This window comes from Nerophis ophidion, linkage group LG02 (genome assembly GCF_033978795.1).
Source record: "Nerophis ophidion isolate RoL-2023_Sa linkage group LG02, RoL_Noph_v1.0, whole genome shotgun sequence".
Lineage (NCBI taxonomy): Eukaryota > Metazoa > Chordata > Actinopteri > Syngnathiformes > Syngnathidae > Nerophis > Nerophis ophidion.
In genome coordinates, this window is record NC_084612.1 from 26,640,228 (window position 1) to 26,649,991 (window position 9,764).

The window sequence follows — 9,764 nt, forward strand, 5'->3', positions numbered from 1 at the left end:
CTTGCTTCTTTGTTTTGTCTTGTCTTAACTTTCTTGTTGCCTGTTTTTGCACTGCTCTCCAAATCTAAATATTGGAACTATTTAACTGGCCTCAACAAAATAGACAAGATCTTGGGTTTGGGGGAACCTGCTGTCGTGACGAAGCGGTTGTTGCTGGACACACGACAGACTCTTGGGAGAAGAAGGAGGGCCGCCTGCCTGGCGACCCTTTTCTGTCGAGGACGTGAAGATATCTACCTATTGGGAATTATGACAACACGACATCTGCTGATTGGAGTAAGCGTTGCTCTGGTTTGTCGACAAATTGGAAGTTGCTGGCAGTCTTCAAAGTACCCCAAAGCTGCCACAAATGATTGGAGGATGCGGGAAGAACTGTGGATTACATCGGACTGTCAACCCCGCAGGTTTGAGGACCAGTCATAGATCATTTAGAGTGAAAAGCAAATTTTATTTTCACTCGCATACAAATTACTCTAACTTGGATTGTTTCCCTGGCTTTGAGACTCTCCCAAAGATCACTGCAGGAAGACACAACAAACTCCCTTCTTTTCTCTCATTGACACACACCTGTTGTTGTTGACTTTGGACTAGCGACTGCACAATACATCAAGGCCGCGGAACAGAGACACACTACGGGCTCACACACACACACACACACACACACACACACACATCCACAAAAAAATATACGCCACACATACAACCCCCCCCCCCCCCCCCCCCACCCACCAACCCAACGCCCTCGACGCAAATCCCGTAGGGGTGATGAATGGCTGGTCAGCGCCTGAGAGCTGCGACCTACCACCATGACCTTGAACTACCTTCCCTCTGTTGCTAGATATCTCGAGATGTATGTTGTAATATGTATATGTGCTTTGCTATGGAGGTTTTTTCCCACTCCAGACTGGGCCCCCTTTGGAGCCCAGTCTAATTGTATTTTTTTACTCATCCTTCCCCAGCGTTTACCTTTTTCCAATCTTTTACGGGGCGCCTTATGGCGACCCATCAGCGTTCTTGTTCTGTAACCCTGTACACTGTTTGTTTGTCTAATCTTGAACAGATTTGTGCTGAAAACAAAGTTTCGCTGTACTTGTGCAATGACAATAAAGACCTATCCTATCCTATCCTATCCTCTCAGTAAAGTACCCCTCCTCCTGAGTCGTGATGACGCAATGACATCAAAAGGGCAACAACGTGTAAATCCGCTTTCCTCTTTCCAGTACAGTGACCAGTAAACACATATGTGTTCCATTCCAGCAAATATTGCATGAATCAGTCAAGAAGAGTGATAAAAGCGACGTTACCCTCTGAATTCATTATGTGGGTGACAACATGTTTCTTCTAAAGCGTGTAGTTAGTATGATATGGTATGGCCAGTAAAGGGCCTCGAGAGGGGTTTTGGGGCATCCCTCCCACCCCCCAAACCTCAACAACACCCAGACCCCAAAAAAATAAATAAACACCAGCCCACCACTCCCCCCACCCTGAAAACACAGTTTGAAAAGAAAAATCATGATTTTACTCGACAGAACAGCAACAACGCAAACCTATCATCCATTTTAAAAACAATTGTGTTCTTGAATATATCTCCTTTGCGGTTGGTGCAGAGGCCACTCAAACTCAAGAATAATGTTGGCCTGTGCTTTTCGTGGTCAAGACGCTGGCCTTCATGCCGGCAAGTTGGGTTCGAGCCCCGCTCTGCAGAGTAAGAAAAGACAACAGAGCCAATAGAGAGAGAGTACACATCGCTATAATCAGCAGAGCTGTCTGTTATTGACAGCTATGAAAACCAGTCATTGCATCCCGTCGTTAGAATCGGGGGCTTCGATTGGCTTCAGCCCAGGTAAGCCGGTGCATTAAGGTGGCCATTGGTATGATACGGTATGGTACAGCAGTGGTTCTCAAATGGGGGTACACATAACCCTGGGGGTACTTGGAGGTATGCCAAGGGGTACGTGAGATTTTTTAGAAATATTCTAAAAGTAGCAACAATTCAAAAATCCTTTAAAAATATATTTATTGAATAATAATTCAACAAAATATGAATGTAAGTTCAAAAATTGTGAAAAGAAATGCAACAATGCAATATTCAGTGTTGACAGCTCGATTTTGTGTGGACATGTTCCATAAATATTGATGTTAAAGATTTCTTTTTTTGTGGAGAAATGTTTAGAATTAAATTAATGAATCCAGATGGATCTCTCTTACAATCATCAAGGAGGGCACTTTAAGTTGATGATTACTTCTATGTGTAGAAATCTTTATTTATAATTGAATCACTTGTTTATTATTCAACAAGTTTTTTGTTATTTTTATCTTTTTTTTCTCCAAATAGTTCAAAAAAGACCACTACAAATGAGCAATATTTTGCACTGTTATACAATTTAATGAATCAGAAACTGATGACATAGTGCTGTATTTTACTTCTTTATCTCTTTTTTTCAACCAAAAAGGCTTTGCTCTGATTAGGGGGTACTTGAATTAAAAAAAGTTCACAGGGGGTACATCACTGAAAAAAGGTTGAGAACCACTGTGGTACAGAGTTAAAGTTAAAGTTAAGTACCAATGATAGTCACACACACTGGGTGTGGTGATTTTTTTCCTCTGCATTTGACCCATCCCATGTTCACCCACTGGGAGGTGAGGGGAGCAGTGAGCAGCAGCGCACGCCGCGCTCGGGAATCATTTGGTGATTCTAAACCTTGATGCTGCCTGACAAGCAGGGAGGCAATGGGTCCCATTTTTTGTAGTCTTTTGTTTGGCTCAACCAGGATTTGAACTCACAACTTCCCATTCTCAGAGCGGACACTCTAACCACAAGGCCACTGAGCTGGTGGCATGGTATGGTATGGTATTGTATTATTTGGTATAGTATGACTGCGATTAAGGGGCGACTTGTCCAGGGTGTACGCCGCCTTCTGCCCGATTGTAGCTGAGATAGGCACCAGCGCCCCCGCGACCCCAAAAGGGAATAAGCGGTAGAAAATGGATGGATGGGTATAGTATGTTGTGGTAAAGGCCACATTCGCCAAATTTTCTCCCCGGAGTTGCTTTTCTCTCGCCATTTTTTTCTTGACAGAACCGCTCTAGTGTGCTCTTTTTTTCCTTAATTGAGCAAACTGCAAAGATAATGGTTGCAGTTTAATGGTGTTCGAACGAGCACAATTAGCCACCATAGCAGCCCGACATAGCGTAGCATAACATTGTATAGTATAGCATGGTATAGTGTAGTATTTTATAGTATGATGTAGCTCAGCATAGTCTAGCATAATATAGCATTGTTAACAGTAGTATAGTGTAGTAACTCATACTATATCAATACTATATCATAGCATTGTACAGTGCAGGGGTCGGGAACATTTTTAACCGAGAGAGCCATGAAACCAAATTATTTAAAATGTATTTCCGTGAGAGCCATATAATATTTTTTAATACCGAATACAACCAGATGCGTGCATTTTTAAGTATGACCAACGTTTTTAGAGTAAAATAAGTCTCTTGTTCTTGTTAATAACATTGCTAACTAATAATGAATAAAATACTTCTTACCATTAATGGCACTTCTTGAACAGGTGCGGTAGAAAACGGATGGGTGGATTAAAAGGCATGAGAATATTTTAAATTTTGAAAGTTATTTTTAACACTCTGATTACCAGTGGAATTATTCATTACTTACTTAAACAATGTCAGCTAAGATTTACCTGAGAGCCAGATGCAATCATCAGATGCAGAGAGCCACATCTGGCTCGAGAGCCATAGGTTCCTTACCCCTGGTATAGTACATAATAACATAGTATAGCAAGTCATAGTACAGAATAATATAGTACAGATTAACATATCATAATAGAGTATAATATAGTTTAGTGTAGCATAGTGCAATATATTACAGTATAATTTATTATAGTAGAGAACAGTATAGAATAGCCTAATATAGTATTGTATGTATAACATAGTACAGTACATAGCATAACATAGTATATTATAACAAAACATGGTAAAGTATAGTTTACTATTTGTATACTACATTTTATGATTAGATACATATTACATTTTAGCCTTAATTTAATTGACATAATTATTTGATTGTATCTATAATTTAAATGTATCCATCCAGCTATTCAGCGTCTATGAAATACAAATGCAGTAATTAAAATAACTACTACATTATTACTTTGTAGCCTTAATTTTATTTTATTATTTACCAAAATAATGTGGACCTTGACGCACTACATTTTATAAGATCTTACTGTACAATTACGATATTATTATTACATTTGACATGATATTGCCATATTATACTATTATAATTTCATTACATGCCATCCATATATTCCTTTGTAAATAAAATACCGTTTGAATCAATCAATAAATCAATGTTTATTTATAAATTTAATTTATGAAATAATAAAAATAACAATGAAAATCAGTTTTATTTTGTTTTCATTCTAAGAAAAAGGCTAATTGTTAATTTATTTCGGGGCTTCCTTTAGGGTTAGATGATAAACCTACCACCAGGGGGCAGTAGTGCACTTTTATCAGGCTTTACCTGACTTTTAATGGCCTCCAATAATTGCATCATCGTTTGAAAAACATTTGCCCCAACAATCCAAATTCATTCTCTACAGAGCAATTTGGCGCAAAAAAAAATTATAAAGAAAAACCCTACATAATGTTAATAGTAAATTAATGCTTAAAGAAAAACAACAATTCCGGGAAGCTTGGGATGGTCTGTCATTAAATGGCTGACTGACGAGGGTCACAAACCCAGGAAAACAATAGGATGGAGGTCTCTTTTGTTTTATTTAATTACACACTAATGAAGTCAGGTTGGATTAATTGGCGGTGATGCACCAAGGAAGACAGGCTTGACCTTGTCAATGTTCAATTTAATGAGTATCTGTACAACAAAAAAAATAGCGCTGGCTTTAATTTAAATCCATGATGCTTCTATTATATAGATAAAATTGGATTGTATGTATTCGAAGCGGGCGTTGGTTGTGATGTATTTGTTTTAATGATACACTGTAAAGTAAGTGAAAGCAGTTAGGTTCCAGGGGGGTTGCGGTCACAGATTTTCATTATTTGTGTGTACACTCTACTATTCATTTTATAGTAATGCACAAGCCTGCAGCCAGGTGGCATCAGTGCTCAATATAATCAACAGGATGCCTGTTCTACCCAGTCGAAGTAGTAGTAAATACGCAGGAAATTATGTATACACTGTAAAATAAATCTGCACAATTTATGGTAGAATACCGGCAGCTGTGGTGTCCCGGAATTCACCGCAACAAATACAGTCATGATGTATCGGACATTGCGGTATGTTGGTGTTGAATATGGTAAATTTACAGTTGGTAGAGCGGCCGTGTCAGCAACTTGAGGGTTGCAGGTTCGATTCCCGCTTCCGCCATCCTAGTCACTGCCGTTGTGTCCTTGGGCAAGACACTTTACCCACCTGCTCCCAGTGCCACCCACACTGGTTTATATGTAAAAAAATTAGATATTGGGTTTCACCTTGTAAAGCGCTTTGAGTCACTAGAGAAAAAGCGCTATATAAATATACTTCACTTCAATAACTGTTTTTGCCTACGGTGAATTACAATGAAACAAACTGATATATTGCTAGCCTCTACAAAAAATTCTGCAGAATTTACGGTACAGCAGCTGTGGTTGCCAGGAATTCACCGTAAAAGAACTAGGGCCAATTTTAATGTTGTCAATTAGCCTATTTCCAGGTGTATGTCTTTGGAGGTGGAAAGAAACCGTAGCTAGTACCCGGAGATAATTCACGCAGTCACGGGGAGGACATGCAAACTCTGCACAGAAAGTCCCTAGCCCGGGATACGAACTAAAGACCTTTTTACTGAGAGGTATTAATGCTAACCACTGCGTCGACCTGTTACCAATACTAGTATCTGCAAAATCCCTGTGTGTCTCAGACACGTGAGCGGTAGATATGAATTTTAAATTGAAAGTTTTGTACAACCTTTCACTGGACAACTCACAACATGTTTGTTCAAGTGAGCTATTAAAAATTATTAAATGCTCCATTTCTGTTAAATAGCTGCTTTTAACCAGGTCAACAAACTTAAACACACAGCATGTTTATTTCCAATGCAGTTTACAATGAGGCACCTAGGTGTAACCCCTCCATGTCTGAAAGAAATTGCCACTAAAATACAAAAAAACATTTTATTAGCCAATGCTTTCACACAAACCCCTCAATTAATTAAGGTATGATGTAAATTCAAATGTGCAATTTGCAAAATCTTGAATTAATACAGAACAATACCGTACATTTTAATGTATTTGCATGGCTGTGACAATACAGTATTGCAATTAACGACATTGTACAAGCTTTTTACATTTTCACAGTAAAGTCATATGTTTTCTATGTATTATTACCATAATAATTTTGGTTATATACCGTTTCTTGGTTTGTAGGAATCCACTTCTTTCACTACTGTGATAAAGTACTGTTGATTATCCAATGTTTTACTGTTGCTATTTAACAATTAATTGCCGTATTTTTTAAGGTAATTTTTTTACAGTGTACTTACTTTCCTTCTACACGGTAGGAGTAGTAAGAACACAGGAACACATGTGTACTTTCAACTATTACCCAGTAAGTAGTAAGTGTGCAGCAACACGTGTGTATTTATTATCTCACTGTTATGTTGGATCCACAATGGACTGGACTTTCACAATATCTTGTTAGACCCGCTCGACATCCATTGCTTTCGGTCTCCCCTAGAGGGGGGGGGGGTTTGCCTACATATGCGGTCCTCTCCAAGGTTTCTCATAGTCATTGTCACCAACGTCCCACTGGGGTGAGTTTTTCCTTGCCCTTATGTGGGCTCTGTACCGCGGATGTCATTGTAGCTTGTGCAGCCCTTTGAGACACTTGTGATTTAGGGCTGTATAAATAAGCATTGATTGATTAATTGATTGATTGATTGATTGATTGATTGATTGATTAAAAGATTAAAGGATTGATTACTACAAAGTAGAAACATATAGTGTGGAGAAACAGAGTTTCTTATAACAGAGATGGAGAAGTTTGTGACAGGAAGAAAAGTAAGAAAAAGTAGAGGTCAGCAGCACATACATATAATGTATCACTCACACAGTGTTGTACAGATACATAAATACATATTCTGAATAGCGGGAAATTCTGTCCCTCTATAGGCTTTTCTTACAGTGTTCCTTGGCTTCCCTGATCACATTGATAGAGTAGTAGCCAACATGAGGGAGAGACTGACACACTTTTCCTGTTTCCCCCCAAGGGAATGAGCTAATTACGGAGGGTCCCTGGTTTTATTTACTGTCAGCATTCTGGCCCCTGGCTCTAGTGTGTGTGTGTGTGTGTGTGTGTGTGTGTGTGTGTGTGTGTGTGTGTGCGGGCGGGCGTGCGTACGTGCGTGCGTGCGTGCGTGTGTGTGTATAGGGCTGATTCTGCCATCTCAGACCGTCTTCAGTCACACCAGTTTGGTTAAGTCCTGGCTATTTTGCCCACATCCAGTCAGCCAGGGGCGCTATGACGGGGCTGATGCTGACCGTTATCCATTAGTTACATTGAGCTCCTCTTGGAGGATGTCCACAGACATGCAGGGAAGTATATGGCCTCCATACTCTATGATAATAAAGCAGAGCTCGCTCATGGCAGGGCAGAATCAGAATTACATTGCATCATCGAAGTGATGTCATGCAACCTAAACACATTGTGTAGTTTGTTCACACACAATCATGTGGACGATGACCATGTGGGTACCATAATTGAAGCTTTCATGCAGACTATTGCACTCCCTTTTCTTGGCTTTTCCATGATATGCTTGTTTTTTCAAATGCACACTTTTTATCAGTAGATGTAATGCAGATGTACGGACACAATCATAACAATATTGTTAAGTTAACCAACAAAAACTGAGCGTTATCAGCTTTAAAGGGCAGACTTTTTTGTCGGATTGTATCAAATTATGCAAGGGGTACCCGATGAAGAAGCTCTGCACTTTTCTTTTAGGTGTGAATTCATCAATAATACTTAGATTTTGAGGAATGGGTATGAATATGGTAGAATTGCACTGAATCTCTTAATTAAAAAGCTGATTAAACCAATTTGGACTCATTTCAAACCTGCTTTTCACTCCTTTTGCATCCAAAAAATGCCTTATTTTTTCACTTAAAACACCTTATGACACAAATAGTTAAACTCATTATTATTCACATTAGCCAAATTTAATATTTTTAAAAAGAAAAACAACATGTATATACAGGTGTTTTATACATTAAATTTACAGATATGTAGTGTATAGATTTTTTTTTTTAATGTAGTGGATATTTTTACATCTTAAAAAGTCTTCATATCCCTGTCAATTTTGAGGACGAAGACCAATTACACCAATGCTTTATTTTTTAAAGTCAGACCTCCCTTTTGGGTGTCATGATCCGTTGCACGGATCGTGTTCTGTTTAGTTTTGGTCCGTCTGCATCCTGGGAGAATGACTCTTGCAGTAACATGCGACCCCCACGCGACATTAGGGTTCCAAAAGCTTTCAAATGGTTGTCGCAGCTTAAGAAAAAAAAAAAAAACTTTTTTGTATAACCTGCCAAAACCCCAAATGAAATCTACAATATTAATAATGATAACGGATTAGATTCATATCGCACTTTTTTTCTAGTAACCCAAAGAATGTTAGGCTGGACATCACTATACTTGTACTGGTATTACATTTTTTAGCACAAGCAACCCACTTATGATAAATGCATTGACAGTTGATGGTCAATTGTTGTTAGGTTGACCGTGGACACACACACACACACACACACACACACACACACACACACGCACTCACACACACAGCCACGCATACTGACAATATCCAGTGATGTTGATCAAACAGAACCTGCGGTTGTCTACTGGCTGCAAGCTGATTCAAACAGTACCTCAGCAGGATCCTCTTCCCAGGGTTCCACTCACAGCTCCATTTGTTGGTGACAGCGGCACTGCAGAGGTGACACACCAAAGCGACAGGGGCTGGCCCACCCTCTAAACTCTCCATCAACATCCACTCCCCCGGTGGTGGCACCCTGGCGGGCCCTTGTGGCTTTGCCCGCGTCACAGCGGCCATGCACGGTGGAGGCGGGAGAGTGATGGATGGACAGGAATAGAGTGTGTTACTGGTGTGTGTGTGTGTGTGTGTCTGCGTGCGTGCGTGTGTGTGTGTGGTAGGGATGACACTCATTATTGTGTCTGCTGTTAGCTCTTATGGTGGAGTTGATGACCCGAGTGACCCGGAAAGCGAGGCGTTGCCTGCACAGCTGTGGTCACTGTGGTGATCAGACACAGTGTAATTAATGCACACAATCAGAAATGTGTGTGTGTGTGTGTGTGTGTGTGTGTGTGTGTGTGTGTGTGTGTGTGTGTGTGTGTGTGTGTGTGTGTGTGTGTGTGTGTGTGTGCGTGTGTGTGTGTGTGTGTGTGTGTGTGTGTGTGTGTGTAGATGCACGCGGGGCCTTACCGGCTTATTACAACTAAACAGCGAGTTACTGGAGAGGGTGCCGGGTAATTTCCCACCAGGCCTCGTCAGGAACAGCGGGGGGTGCCGAGAGCGTGGCCACATCAGCTCGCACTCGGACCTGCGAAGAAAATTACCATCATTAAACGGGAAAGTGAGCAAGCTGAGCAGGAGAGGGAACCAAAATAAGAGAGAGTGACAGACAAAGGGATAGCGTGTGTGGACACACTGAAAACCAAACTGTTTAAA